The following is an 8,281-nucleotide window of genomic DNA, read 5'->3' as shown; positions in this document are numbered from 1 at the left end:
TCTAGCTCTAAAAAAAATAAAAAATAAAATAGAAAACCAATCCAGATACTAATCCATTTTATGAGTTTGTCACATACAGCACTCTGATGTCTATGGGCACTATATTAAAATACACCAGGTGTTATTGAGTCACTGAAAAAAACTGTGACCCTACAGGTAAATCTGCCCATCCACATTAGCAAAAAAGCAGCAGATTTTGTAGGTTCTGGATGTTACTTGAATACCACATCCTTTTTAAGAATCTATTTCTAGATGAGAAATATCTATGTTCAATTTAAACATATAATTAAAACTTAAATGTTCACATGTACATATATACAAATAAAAAAATGAATTTGATCACTACTTGTAAACATTCCTTTTATTCTTTCAAACAAATGTTGGAATGCCCATCTCGTGCCAGGCACCATCATGAGTCCTACATCCTAGCGGGGTGACAAATGATGAACAATTTACTCATTCAACAAGTCATTATGGAGTCCCTTTCACAGTGCCAGAAACTGTTCTAGGTGTCAAGGGCAGAACAGTGAACACAATCAAAAGTCGACTAGTGAGAAGCGCAATTAAATATATTGAAAGAATGAGAAAGTTGGTTAAGTAAATGAGAGAATAATGGAGAGGGTGTGGCTAGTTTATCAGTAGGGTGATTAGGAAATACTGCTTAGAGGAAGCAACATTTGAGCAGAGACCTGAATGAAGTGAAAGAGCTCTAGCGGTTTCACCATGTTTATATTTGATAGGTCTAATGTTCTAATTAAAAGTAACACAAAGATCATGCTTAGTAAAAGATCTTCACCTTATACAAGGCAGAACAAGTTATTAAATCTTTCCTAAAACATTTTAATCCAGTAGGTTCAATTAACATAACCATCCCTAGACAATTAATATTATAATATCGACTCAGAAAACCAAAGTAAAATATTACAAAGATATTAACGATTAAAGGTAAGAATATATCCTCAGTTTGTAAAAATTGACTCCATAAAAATATAGTAATAGAAAAACTTGTAAACAACGCTTTATTTTTTGAGCAAAATTGCACTCAAAACTTTTGAGCAAAAGTTTAATGAACTTTTTAAAAAACTTGTTTCCCAATCCCTGAGTACATTTAATGAAATTTTCTTTTTTGCTGTGTTTTGACTCTTGTCCGATTCATACATTCATTTGTCCATTCACCTGTCCATGGGAAGTTAGAAACAGACACATCTCCCTCTCTTTAATACTACAAAAAAGTTCTACTGGCCAGCAATCTCCAAAAAGATTCCCTCAGGCCCCTTCCTGCAAGAGCTCAAGTGAGTGAAGCTACAGCTAGGGCACCGATACACAGGTTGAACATCCCTAATCTGAAAATCCAAAACGATCCGAAATATGAAACTTTTTGAGCATCAATATGACACTCAAAAGATATGCTCAGTGGAGCATTTCAGATTTCAGATTTTAGGATTTAGGATGCTCAACTGGTATAATGTAAATATTCCAAAATCTGAAAAACATCCAAAACAGAAAAAAACACTTCTAGTCCCAAGAAGGACCTTATTTTGGATAAGAATTTCTTATTCTGGAAAAGGAATACACAGCCTGTACAATTTAAAAACCAGCTCTCCCATCTGCACTCTGCTTTACCACATAAGCCTTGTTTTCATAACTGACCCAAAGAAGATCATTCAAAAATAAGAAAATTTACTGACAAGTTATGGCAGAAAAAGAATTTGATATCACTCAAATCAACAAATTCATTCAATTTCCTTATAAGTGCCTGGCAAATTCAGAAATATTTAGGAACATCTGCCCTGATCATCCTCAAAGAAGTAATACAACCTTGGGTACTGTCACAGCAGCCCAAGCACAGGCAGAAGGCACAGGTGTACACCCCACGTCTAAAGCATGGTGGCTACAGAACAATCTAGGGTCTCATGGTTTTTCCTGTATCATCCCTATACATACTTTACCTCAGAGAGAGGAGTTCTGGGCAAGAAAACAACTGTCATACTACAGTTGGACTAGCAGGTAAAAGGTAGTCTCCTGGAAAGACATTATGGGCCTGGCACAGTGGCTCATATCTGTAGTCCCAGCACTTTGGGAGGACAAGGCAGGCAGATCACTTGAAGTCAGGAGTTCAAGATCAGCCTGGCCAACATGGTGAAACCCTGTCTCTACTAAAAATACAAAAATTAGCTGGGTGTGGTGGCGCACACCTGTAATCCCAGCTACTCAGGAGGCTGAGGCAAGAGTATCACTTGAGCTCAGGGGGCAGAGGTTGCAGTGAACTGAGATCACACCACTGCACTCCAGCCTGGGCAACAGAGTGAGACTCTGTCTCAAGAAAAAGAAAAAAAGGAAGACATTATGCAAAGAGCTCAGGCCTTTAGTTTCTATTATGTATTTATTTCTGCCACTAATGGTTCCACAAAGGATTTGGTTCCCATCAACCATGGAGAAAATATCATAGGTAGCAAAATACTGACTTTGTTATACAATCTGCAGGCTTCTCACAGTGAAAGGTCTTTCTCTGCATGCATGTATTATGTGTGGGAGGGTATAAATTGTAATCAGCATGATTCTGCCTGCCTACTTAATAATTATGTTTTGGCTCATGCATACAAAGTTTAAGAAGAGAATGGGAAGAGAAGGGGTTTTGCTGTGCCCCCACCCAAATCTCATCTTGAATTGTAGCTCCCACAGTTCCCACGTCATGGGAGGCACCAGATGGGAGGTAATTGAATCATGGAGGGTGGGTCTTTCCTCTGCTGTTCTCATGGCAGTGAATAAGTCTCACGTGATCTGATGGTTTTATAAAGGGGAGTTTCCCTGAACAAGTTCTCTTCCCTTGTAGACCGCCATATGAAACGTGCCTTTTACCTTCTGCCATGACTGGAAGGCCTCCCCAGCCACATGGAATTAACCTCTTTCTTCTGTAAATTGTACAGTCTTGGGTATGTCTTTATCAACAGCATGAAAATGGACTAATACAGAAGATCAGTGGAAAGCAATAACCAGAGTACAGCAAGCTTACCTGTAGAGCATATTCAAAAACTAATCTACATCCAACTTTGTGATAATCTTCACGGTTTATACTGAAGAATTAGTGTTGTAGGGACTAAATTCACTTATGAGTTACTAAACCAAAAAATGCTATAAGGCAGCAGTCCCCAACCTTTTCAGTGCCAGGGACTGGTTTTGTGGAAGACAATTTTTCCACAGACCAGTGGTAGGGGGGTGTTACAGGATGAAATTGCTCCATCTCAGACCAGCAAGCATTAGATTCTCATAAGTAGCATGCAACCTAAATCTCTCACATGCACAGTTCACAATAGAGTTCATGCTCCTATGAGAATCTAATGCCCCTGCTGATCTGACAGGAAGCGGAGCTCAGGCAGTAATGCTCGCTTGCCCACTGCTCACCTCCTGCTGTGTGGTCCAGTTCCTAATAGGCCACAGATCAGTACCAGTCCATGGCCCAGGTGTTGGAGACCCCTGAGGTAATAGGACTTAATAAATTAAGTCATTCAAAACTGTGTAATTAAAATATAAATTAATGTGTTACTTCTTTAAAGCATTTTATTCTATGTTATTATCCTAAGACACATAAGAAAAGAACAAAAAGTATGGGGGAAAAAGATCATCATGAGATCACAGGACTCAAAACCTGTGTACTCTCTAATCATTCCATATTGCATACTGGTTAAAAGTAAGGGTGTGAGGCCAGGCGCGGTGGCTCATGCTTGCAATCCCAGAATTTTGGGAGGATCAGGAGGGCGAATCACCTGAGGTCAAGAGTTCGAGACCAGCCTGGCCAATGTGGCGAAACCCTAACTCTACTAAAAATACAAAAATTAGCCAGGCATAGTGGCATGTGCCTGTAGTCCCAGCTACTTGGGAAGGCTAAGGTAGGAGAATAACTTGAATCCGGAGGCAAAGGTTGCAGTGAGCCAAGACTGCGCCACTGCACTCCAGCCTGGGCAACAGAGCAAGCAAGACTCCATCTCAAAAAAAAAAAAAAAAAAAAAAAAAAAAAAAAGGGTGTGGGACCCCTTAGAGAAATGGCTAATTCAAATCTGGAGCAGGAAATGGACAAGACAACCCTGGAACCTCCTGTCATACTGGGAAAACAAGACAGCAATCAATGGCTACTAGTGTCTTGTCTAAAAGACACAGGAAGTATAATAAAGGGGCTTTCTCTGGTTAACTATGGAGAATTCTACGCATTTATTCTCCCTGGCCTGTACAAACTGTACCTCAAGGTAACCAAGTAATTGATGAGGTAAAGGTTTTCTTTATACAAGTGTTTCAGCTAATTAAATTAAGAAGGAAAAAAAAGGCTTTCGGTACTGCCATTTTGCCATCCCTACTGAACAACGGATTCAGGTAATGATCATCAATGGTTGCTAAAACCAGTAAGTCATAAGCTGATGGAGAAGGAGTTTTATAATGGATGAACGTTTTATAATGGATGGACCAGAGAGGTAATAATAATGGATGGATTTTTTTTGTTTGTTTGTTTGTTTTGTTTTGTTTTTTTTTGAGACGGAGTCTCGCTTTGTCGCCCAGGCTGGAGTGCAGTGGCCGGATCTCAGCTCACTGCAAGCTCCGCCTCCCGGGTTTACGCCACTCTCCTGCCTCAGTCTCCCGAGTAGCTGGGACTACAGGCGCCCGCCACCTCACCTGGCTAGTTTTTTGTATTTTTTTTTTAGTAGAGACGGGGTTTCACCATATTAGCCAGGATGGTCTCGATCTCCTGACCTCGTGATCCGGGATGGATGTTTTATAATGGGTGGATCGGAGTTTTATAATGGATGGACCACAGAGGCAATACCTGAACCTACTGATAAATATGCATATTATAAAAAGAGAAAGAACCAAAGTGCTTCCTGATTCACTATATCAGGAAGTACACATCTCCACCTACAAAGCATTTTCTTTTCCCCAAAATTAAACCTGATCCAATATAGGACATGGAACAGAGGAACATGTTAAACAACACTACCATGCACACTCAATCACATTCAGAATGTGAGAAAATCTATAGGACAAATAACTCAGTTTTGCCAACAAATAAATTGCAAGAAAAAAGGGTAAGCCTATAGATTAAAATATTTGTTACATATCAACAAAAGGCAATTGTGTAGGCTTTATTTGAATCCAATTCTAACCAACCAGCTATATATATATATATTTTTTTTTTTTTTTTGAGACAGAGTTGCACTTTATTACCTACACTTAAGTATAGCAGCACTATCTCAGCTCACTACAACCTCTGCCTCCCAAGTTCAAGAGATCCTCCCACTTCAGCCTCCCAAGTAGTTGGGACTACAGGCATACGCCACCATGCCCGGCTAATTTTCGTATTTTTTGTAGAGATGGGGTTTCATCATGTTGCCCAGGCTGGTCTTGAACTCCTGAGCTCGAGCAATCCACCCACCTTAGCCTCCCAAAGTGCTGAAATTACAGGTGTGAGCCACCATGCCCAGTCCTGTATTTTTAAAAAAGAAAAGAAAGGTGAAAAAAGGAGGAGAGAGAAAATCAGAGAAATATAAATAGTGATTAGACAATGAATATCATTAATTCATTCTGACTGTTTTTCAAAAATCTCTAACTTTTGGAGACACCTGAAATATTTAGGGATGAAATGATAGATCCATCCATATTCACTTCTTAAGTGATTTCATGCAGTCTTTTGGCTTTAAATCTCTCTCTACATGCTATGAACTCCCAAAGTTAAGTGCCTAGCTCAATCTTTCCCCTCATCTTCAGACTTATATTCAATTGCCTAGAAGACATCTCAAACTAGAGAACCCTTGATCCCCACTAGAACCTGCTCCTCACCCAGCACAGCTCTCTCAGCAGATGACATCACCTTCCATCCAGTTCCTCCAGCCCTAAACCATAGCACTACCCCTTGACTCTCTCCCTCTCATTCCCCACATTCACTCCATCAGAAGAGCCCAGTGGCCCTTCCTTTAAATGGATCTTCTTGCTATTTCCACTGTTACCACATAAACCCAAACAACCTTTATTGCCATGCTGAATTACTGCAATAATTGGTCTCTTGATTTCCATTTTGGACCAATAAAGTTAGAGTGATTCTTTTAAAACACAAATCAGATCATGTCATTCTCCTGACAGCTTTTTAACCTCCTTCTGTTGCCATGCTACAAGACCTTATCAAGACATTTTTCTATCCTCATGTTCTACAATTTCTTCTTTTGCAAATGACACTCCAACTCCAGAGACTTTCTTGCTATTCCTAGAATACTACAACCTTCCATCGCAGGGCTTTTTCACTTGCTATCCTTCTATCTGGAAAGCTCTCTGCCTGGCTATTCATAGGGCCTGCCCTTTCATTTTGTTCCAGTCTCTGCTCAAATATCTGCCTGTCAAAGAAGCTTCCCTGATCACAGTAACTGAAACAGGCCCACCTTGCTATCATTTCTGCTATTGGTAACCCCATAAATTATAACACATCTTAGTGGATTCCACTTCAGGTTGTACTGAATTTCAACTTCTTTGAAAATATTCTCGCATGTACTCATTCCATAGAGACTACTCTTTGAAGCTAATTCTTCAGTCACTTCCAACTTAACACTGCTCATTGAATAAACAACAACTGAACAGTATTGTTAACATCCATCACCTTTTTTTTTTTTGAGACTGAGTCTGGCTCTGCCGCCCAGACTGGAGTGCAGTGGCCGGATCTCAGCTCACTGCAAGCTCCGCCTCCTGGGTTTACGCCATTCTCCTGCCTCAGCCTCCGGAGTAGATGGGACTACAGGTGCCCGCCACCTCGCCCAGCTAGTTTTTTGTATTTTTTAGTAGAGACGGGGTTTCACCGTGTTAGCCAGGATGGTCTCGATCTCCTGACCTTGTGATCCGCCCGTCTCAGCCTCCCAAAGTGCTGGGATTACAGGCTTGAGCCACCGCGCCCGGCCATCCATCACCTTTTTAAGAGTCAAAGACATACAGATAAAAAGAATACAAGAGTCCAGAAATAAACACCCCTCATTTATAAGTAGGTGATATTCAACAATATTTTTTTTTTTTTTTTGAGACAGAGTCTTGCTCTGTCACCTAGGCTGGAGTGTATCCCCTTATCCAGCTTTACTTTCATTTGCACTTACCACTATCAGAAAGTATATATCTCCTTATTTACTTTCTGTTTCCCCAACTAGAATATAGGTTTCATGAACATAGAGGTATCTATTCTATGTACTGCTGTATTCTGAGTTGAGAGCAGCATTTAATAGCCACTCAAATATATGCTAACAGAGTCAACAAATATGACAATTCATTAGAAAATGATTTGTTCGGAGTCTATCTTCCCTAATAAACTCCATGAAGGGCCCATGGCTAGGCCTGGCACATAGTAGTACCCAATTGTCTTTCAAATAAAGAGCCAGAGATGGTACACTGTATCTAATATCTCCACATATCTAAAATCTATCCATATTTTAAGACCTACTCCAAAAAGCATGAATTTTCTATAATCCAAAATCCACCACATAATCTTCCCAGTTCCTCTCCATCCTCCTGCCTGCCCAGGCAAGAATAATTTCTCTTTCTTTATAGTCCCAAAGCAATTTATCTGTGCCTCTTCACCACTTCTCAATTTCTTTACTACATTAGTGTTATCTAAGCATACGATTTATCTCATCTGTTAAGACTATCTGGTCACTAATTATATACTACACATTTTTGCGTATTCTACAGAAAGTTACATAATTAATCTAAGTACTCAATGTTTGATGAATAAATGGATGAACAGGTAGAAGAACAATAAAATGAACATAGGAGATTATCAGGATGCAAGAGCTTTCAGAAAAGTTCTTGAGCACAAATGTATGTGGGTTAGAAATTAGCAGCCTAATTTTCCTTGACTCTGTAAAGTAAGAGGCTTTCTTCCATGGGGTTGTCTTTGAAAAGTTAAGAAGTCTAAATCAGTGGTTCTCAACTTTGGAAGTTAGCAGATCCCTCTGAGAATCAGATGAAAGCAGTAAACCCTTCCTCCACAGCGGGGAAACAAAAAAAGGGCATATTTACAAGCAGACAGAAAATACTCTAGGCTGGGCACAGTGGCTCACACCTATAATTCCAGCACTTTGGAAGGCCAAAGCTGGTGGATGACCTGAGGTCAGGAGTTTGAGACCAGCCTGGCCAACACAGCAAAATCCCGTCTCTATTAAAAATAAAAAAATTAGCCAGACGTGGTGGCACACACCTGTAGTCCCAGCTACTCGGGAGGCTGAGGCAGGAGAATCACTTGAACCCGGGAGGTGGAGGGTGCAGT

The 8,281-nt window shown here is 40.2% G+C and overlaps 1 protein-coding gene across 1 annotated transcript in view; it reads right to left on the bottom strand.

The window, feature by feature from the left end:
- Window positions 1-8,281, bottom strand: part of DIS3L2 (DIS3 like 3'-5' exoribonuclease 2) — a 389,257-nt gene that overhangs the window by 251,733 nt on the left and 129,243 nt on the right. The window lies entirely within an intron of this gene.

The sequence above is a fragment of the Mandrillus leucophaeus genome, unplaced genomic scaffold (assembly GCF_000951045.1).
Source record: "Mandrillus leucophaeus isolate KB7577 unplaced genomic scaffold, Mleu.le_1.0 Scaffold21, whole genome shotgun sequence".
Taxonomy (NCBI): Eukaryota; Metazoa; Chordata; class Mammalia; order Primates; family Cercopithecidae; genus Mandrillus; species Mandrillus leucophaeus.
Note: the sequence above shows the minus strand (reverse complement) of the source record. Positions and strands in the feature narration are given on the sequence as shown.